Source organism: Xenopus laevis, chromosome 1S (assembly GCF_017654675.1).
Source record: "Xenopus laevis strain J_2021 chromosome 1S, Xenopus_laevis_v10.1, whole genome shotgun sequence".
Taxonomy (NCBI): domain Eukaryota; kingdom Metazoa; phylum Chordata; class Amphibia; order Anura; family Pipidae; genus Xenopus; species Xenopus laevis.
This window is the reverse complement of record NC_054372.1, coordinates 178,031,668-178,039,448: the sequence shown is the minus strand read 5'-3', so window position 1 is coordinate 178,039,448 and position 7,781 is coordinate 178,031,668.

Sequence of the window (7,781 nt, the reverse complement as noted above, 5' to 3'; positions counted from 1 at the left end):
GTGGTTTTTCTTGCCCCCTTACTGACCCTTTCGTTGCTGTGCTCGGATGTTCCATTCATGTTTTATTCATAGGGGATTCTCCCTGCTGGTGGCCGGACAGGATTCCCTTTTAGTGCCAGTGAGTCAGCGGAAAACCACTCGCCCCCATTTAAGTTAACTGAGAAAACTCAGACACGTCAGCTTTAGGTTAAAGGGGAGGTTCACATTTAAGTTGATTTTTATTATGTTATAGAATGGATAATTCTAAGCAACTTTTCAAATGGTCTTCATTATTTATTTTTTAGAATTTTTTTTTTCTTCTTCTGACTCTTTCCTGCTTTCAAATGGGGGTCACTGGCCTTATCTGAAACCAAGTGCTCTGTAAGGCTACATATTAATCGTTATTGCCACTTTTTATTACTCCTCTTTCTATTCAGTCCCTCCCCTATTGATATTCCAGTCTCTTATTCAAATCAATGCATGGTTGCTAGGGGAATTAGGACCCTAGCAACCAGATAACTGCAAACTGGAGAGCTGTTGAATAACAAGCTAAATAACTCAAAAACCACAAATAAGAAAAAATGAAAACCAATTACAAATTGTCTCAGGATATCTCTCTCTACATCATACTAAAATCTAGCTAAAATTTAAATAACCCCTTTAAGCACTGGTTTTCAGGATTTGTGTCCCCTGCTCTTTCTAGATAGGGTTGCCACCCGGCCGGTATGTTACCGGCCTAGCCGGTAAAACACCTGCCAAGTTCTGAACCGTAATTACAAATTTACCGGCAATGTAGCTGCCGGTAAATTTGTAATACACCTAACAAAAGCCCGTGGCCTGCCCCCAGTCTGGTCAAAACTCACCTTTTTGCCGGCTTCTTGCCAATCGTGTGCCATAGCTCCGCCCCTTTGATGTCACAACCTGCCCCATCCAATCACACACCATGGCTCCGCCTCCTTTTACATCACATCCCACCCCTTTTGTCATCACGGCCTACCCTTTTGTTCATGCATGTATTCATCAGCACAATAGGGCTCTGGTACCATTCCATCTCCTAGTGAGGAAAGAAGTCAGCTTAGTATTTCTATTTTCTGATTCAAGAGGATATGAAGATATCAGTCCAGATTTAGCCTGGCATTTACTATTGCACATAACCATCTGTCAATTTGAAAAACATAGAGAGATGAAATCTGCTCTTCCTCCCAAGCCAATCTCAAAGGGGGAGCATGGAGTAATAATTCTGCTGTAATACAATGTAAAGTTTTCCTTTTGGCTACAATGGATACCTGAGAATATTCTAAACTAGAACAATATAAGTAAACGGAGGGCACACCAAATTCCAATAAACATAGGCAAATATTAAATATGAGGTGCACAACAAACCATGAGTCGCCCCTACCGAGCGACCAAATATAACAAGTACAGAAAATTGGGTCTGCACACTCAAAAGGAATTTTCGACTCAGGTGGTGAGATTTAAGATGTGCTTTACTTAATAAAAACAGACAATGACATCATCATCACAGCGAACAAAAAAAACATTTCACATTGTCATAATATACATACCACCCTTAAGTACAGAAAAGGCAGACAAGGGAATACAAGTAGCGGATACACCTGCCTAAATGAGAATGACCCCAACGTTTCGGCAAAATAGCCTTTGTCAAGGGGATTCTTGCTATTTTGCCGAAACGTTGGGGTCATTCTCATTTAGGCAGGTGTATCCGCTACTTGTATTCCCTTGTCTGCCTTTTCTGTACTTAAGGGTGGTATGTATATTATGACAATGTGAAATGTTTTTTTTGTTCGCTGTGATGATGATGTCATTGTCTGTTTTTATTAAGTAAAGCATATCTTAAATCTCACCACCTGAGTCGAAAATTCCTTTTGAGTGTGCAGACCCAATATTCTAAACTAGAAAACACTTCCCATTATCTAGGTATGATTTGGCTAGAACATCATCAACACCAAATGAGAATACAATGAGACTGATAATTCTGTGGAAGGAAATGGATAGAGTATAATAGGCAGGGGTGGGTGGAATCAGGCCCGGATTTGTGGAAAGGCCACCTAGGCCCGGGCCTAGGGTGGCAGGATTTTAGGGGGGCGGCATGCTGTCCAACCACACCCACATTGGTTCAAAAACACTGGGGATGCGCAGAAGATACAATCATTTTATAAATTTCCCGTGCCCAATCCACATTGCTTAGGTCCCGATTATGAAAATTTGCATGAATAAAGGGGGGGCACAGGTGACGAACGGCAGTGGGCCTAGGGGCGCCCGCTATGTAAATCTGGACCTGGGTGGAATATGCAGAGCAAGTCATTGCTTGTTCTTATGTAATATCATCCTGAAGTCTAGACTGGATCACAGGCTGGCCAAATACAGTCGCTATATAACTATTCTATAGCTATGCTCCAGTAAGGGCTCTGGCACATCTGGGGGGTTTATATGTCCTCCTGGGAAAAGAATGACTTCTCTGTGACACTTTTTAAAGTTTGAAATCAGCTCACTTCCACTGGGAGACTCCAGAAGAAGTGAATAAGGAAAGGTTAGAGGAGGAGGAAGCACATTGCAAGTGGGGAGACTTGTGGAATAAAAAATTGTGGAATAAAAATAATAGCTATTACAAGTAGAGACGGAATGACTAATTCATGGCTATTGGGTGCAGGTTGATTCTTTTTTATGGAATCAACTCAGGTTTGAATTTTAGATTTTCTGGCTGACCTTCTAGTGTTAATGTAATGTAGTGCTGCTGTATTTTGGGTAATGTCCCTGTCAGCCCTTGGTATGTGCAGCTGCTAATGTGTCTGTACTACTCACTTGCTTAGTCCCACTATTGAAGCGAGGGCAGAAAGGTGCAGCAATAAGGGTGGTGCACTGGCTCAGTGGTTAGTACTTTTGCCATTCAGCTCTGAGTTTCATTCCATCCTGCAAATCATCATCATTATTTATTTACAAGATATGCAGTGCTTTACCTTGGTTATAACAAACAGGGAATAAATGGTGGATAACAATTAAGGATTACAGAGTACAACAGGATTACAGGGCCCTACATATTAGAGTCTACAAACTAAAGGTTAGGGTACAATTAAGACATTAGGATTTTAGAAACAATTTTGTGATTTATGATACAGAAATTATTGATTGATTGAGGTACATTGAATAAGCTTCTTTAAACAGGTGGGTCTTTAAGGAGCGTTTGGAAAGAAGGAGAAAGTCTGACAGCTCGAGGCAGAGAGTTCCAGAGAGAAGCAGAAGCCCGAGAGAAGTCTTGTAGATGAGAATGGGCAGAAGTGATGAGAGGAGAAGTGAGGTGAAGGTCAGAAGCAGAGCGAAGGTTGCGTGAAGGAATGTATTTGGAGATCAGAGATGAAATATAGGGAGGGGCTTCATTATTAAGGGCCTTTAGTATTAGTTAGTAATTGAATTTGATTCTAGAGGAGATTGGGAGCCAGTGAATAGACATGGATATGGGAGCAGCTGATGTTGAGCGGTGAGATAGGTGAATGAGTCAAACAGCAGCAAATGTATGTATGTTCTCTGTGTGTCTCTGATTTTTCTGCCACACTCTAAAAAACATAAAGCCATGGGTCTCTAGTAATGTGGGTTTTTTTAAACAGCAGATATGCCAAGACTTAGGAGTCATTTGGGAAAATGAACCTTTTTCATGTTGTCTGTTCACTAGCTATGAGACCATACACGAGTATTGATGCCAAGTGCTATGGATAGTAAATATTTTTAAAATGTGTCTTCCATGGTAGATAGTTTGAACTATGCTCTTTGTAATTAAAACACAATGCCTCTAATACCTCACACATTATGAAACAACTCTACAGTCTGACTGTATAGTCCTTAGCTAGTCCATGCTCATACTACTGATACCATTTAAAGGGCACCTGTTGCGAACATATATGATCCCCAACCAAAGGTTCTGGTCATCAGAACCCACACTTAAATGCCCCCTACAAGCTCTAGGAGACTAGCACCCGGAGAGAGCTCCCAGTGTTGGAGCACACACATGCGCATAATGACGAATGATGCAAAATGCTCATTATATGCATGTGTGTGACATCAGAAGTGATTTATGCGCATATGCTCTGACCAACATGGACGTTAGCGCCGAGAACTCCCTCCTGTGTCCTAGCACTGGTGCAGGGCATTTTTAAAAAAGAAACTACTGTTTCCCCCAACCAGAGTGTGGACTCTATTAGCTTGCACCTTTGGTTGGGGATTATATATTTTGGCAACAGGTGCCCTTTAAAATAGACCCTTTAAAGGCCAAATCAAAAGGAAAATGATACTCAGTAACTGGGATTACATCCACACATGGAATATATGCCTCTCTCTCTCTCTCTCTATACGTACTTGGTTTTTATATCCTAGGTCTGGAACTAAGACTCTCACACTTACAGAGGAAGGACAGACAGGGACTGAAATCTTCCTTTTGTAATATTGCCAGGCCCGGATTTGCGAGGCCACAAAATTTGAGGGGCACCCAGCCACATGTAGAGGAGCATTGGGGAGCCGCAGGGGGTGGGGATATGCACACGTTCGCGGGGGATGCTGGGACCTGGCACAAGGACCCAGGTGGCCTAGGGGTGCTAAAAGAAATCCGGCCCTGAATATTGCTATATAGCCACTCTTGTACCACTCTTGTTTTACTTTTCAACCTGAGTGCAAATTTAAACTATTTTCTAACATGATAAAATCCATCTTTTAGTTTTTAAACTGCTCTTGTAGAGTATTCCAAGAGTACCTAGAGGAGCAAGGCTTATTGACACGGAGGTTGTTCAATTATAAGAGACATTTATAAGCAAGCCACCTTACCACTTTTTATTTTCTTTCACTTCAGTGGGTTTAATGCTTTACAAATCCTCTCCCAGACCTTGTGGAAGGGATGCCAGCCTTGAATTACATCTAATATTGTTCACGCTAAGGGTAAAAGAAGCAAACAGCCGGCAAAGTGCCATAAAACACTACTTTGTAGCCCTTCATCTTGGCAGTCAACCAATATAAATTAATTTAAGTGACCTTGAGTCCAACCAGATGCAGACAAAGAGAATAAACAGATACAATTTTTAAAAAAAAATCAAGTGCAATGATCTTGAGTCACCTTCATACTTTATTGATTTTGGAAGAAACACAGAATATGCATTTTGCATACTGTACTTGTTATTGCTGTCCAGTAAGGAACATCTAAAAACACACATTTTCAGCATATGAGAATTTCAAAAGGCTTCCAATAGTCACTAACTAATGTGTATACTGATGTGTGTATTAGGGCTCTTACTCACTGGCGTTCTGACCTGCGCTCCCCTGAGTTCCGTTTTTCGGCATCAGCCGCAGGGGAGCGCAGGAATAGACGCATGTCATTATTTCAAATGGGGCTGTACTCACTCAGGCGCGTGTAGGCGCCGAACGCAGGAAAAATGCAGCATGTTGCGTCTCAACCTGCATTCAGCACCTACACGCGCCTGAGTGAGTACAGCCCCGTTTGAAATAATGACATGCGTCTATTCCTGTGCTCCCCTGCGGCTGAACGCCAAAAAACGGAACGCAGGGGAGCGCAGGTCAGAACGCCAGTGAGTAAGAGCCCTAAGATGCATGCAGATGCCAATCAGTAATTACTTTAATTGAATAAATATGGGCCACTTACCATTTTGGTATGGGCGAGGATCAGGATTCAGAGAGTTAGTGAGCCAAGCTCTTCTTCTAACTGGAAAGAGTTAGAAGACGAAAGCAAATAATTAATAAACTATAAATAAATAAAGAATTAAGACCAACTGAAAAGTTGATTTGAATGGGCCATTCTATAAATATTCTAAAAGTTAATTTAAAGTTGAGCCACCCTTTTAAGGTATGCAGGAATATCTATAACAGCCGTTAATGGAAAACTATACCCCCCTGAACTTTGTAGGTCTCTATAAAAAAATATAGGGCATAAAACCCTGCTTCATCTAAATAAACCATTTGCATAATATTATACTTTTATTATATATAATAATATACTTTTCTAGTAGTATGTGCCACTGAGTAATCCTAAAAAAAAAAGCCATTTTAAGTACTAATGGCCGCCCCCTGGGATCCTATGATTGACAGTGCACACAAACAAACCAGACATGTTAGGTCACATGAGCCAATTAACAGGCAGAGTTCTGTCTTTTGCTTCCACCCGTCTTTTTGTTACAGTTAGAGCTGCAGTATTTCTGGTCAGCTGATCTCTGAGGCAGCACACAGACCATCACAAAATGGTGGCTCAAGTCAAGAGATGTAAAAGGGCAATATTTACATATCTACATTCCAGTTCCGTAGATTCTTTAATTTGCCACTTAATATGATATATACTATCTGTTGGTTAAATATTCATTCTGGGGGCATAGTTTCCTTTAAGCCCCTCAAATGATCCCCAAATATGTCTTTAGCCCCCACCCTCTCCACTGTTTCAAGTTCCCCACTCTGTAACATATTATGACCATGGACTAATGAAAGCTTCCAACTAGGGCCTCGGTCCATTCAGACCAAATAAGCATCTTATTACCCTGTGTATTATGCTCTTGCAACGGGCCCTTTTGGCTTGGGGGAAATTGGCAGTTGTAAAGCCTTCATCAGAGAAACCGAGGTAGGTGTGTTTATGTATTCCTCTCCTAACAGATCTGCATGGTCTACCAATCATATGATCATGGGCCTGGGGTTCAAGGATTGGATCATCTCCATTTGAAATTGCTTGTATATAACTGTAATGAAGTATTGTCGCCTTATACAAGGGTGATCTTTATGAGCCTTCATTTCTCTGATCTACATAGGAAAAAAGCAGATCTGCCATAGGTCCCTGACGTAACTTGTATTAGTATTTAAATATAGAAAAGAAAAATAGAAAAATGAATAAAATATATTTCAGATCATTCATGTTTCCAGGTAACTCTTCCTGCTAATTTACAAAATAGACTTGGCCTTCAGCCCATTTCCCATTATGCTTTCACTTATTATGCACCACACCTCCTGGCATCCTTAATTATACTTATACATCTTCCTTGCTGTTCCATATATGCTGAAGATATGGGATAATTACCCAGCCAGCCTAAATGACAGGACCAACCAGAGGTGTTCTGGGAGGAATAATTAACTGGTGACAAACTGGGCAGGAGACGGCTCTAACTCCCGCTGAGCTTGCCATTTGTTTGGGTAGTCGGAACACATGAGATAAAGGGCAGACGCTATTACTGATGTTGCTTGTGCTGCTTTAACAGATGTCTCTTTTTTTTTCTAACACAAGAGGCACAGTTCACATCCTCTATCTGAAAGGGCCTATAAAGGGTTGGAAAAGTGCTTTATACTTTCAAAGTTAAAGGGGAACTTCAGCTTCCAAAACAAAATTTGATAAAGAGGCCCACATAACACAGAAACCCCTAATATATCCATCACAGTTACCTGTTTCTTTAAAAAGTTTGAATAAATGCCATTTTCTGTGCTGAAATCCAACTGTTTAACAGTTCTTCTCTTTCTGCATCATTTGAAATCCTGGCAGGGAAGGAGGGACTAAACACTGATGTTACATATTGTAACAACTTCTCCACAGCTTACAGACAGCATGCAGGAACTACATAACCCACAATGCATACAGAAGGCATTTTAGGACATCCTCCGAGGAAATCCCGTCCTGTATGCTCCTCATCTTCTTTTCGGATTTCATGCTATTTTCAAGCTGTTTGTTTATTAGACCAGAAAATCAAAGCACGAGACAGTGAGGCCTTTCCTCTGTTTATATCAAACACAGAGACTTTGCTTACCTGCTGGGTTCC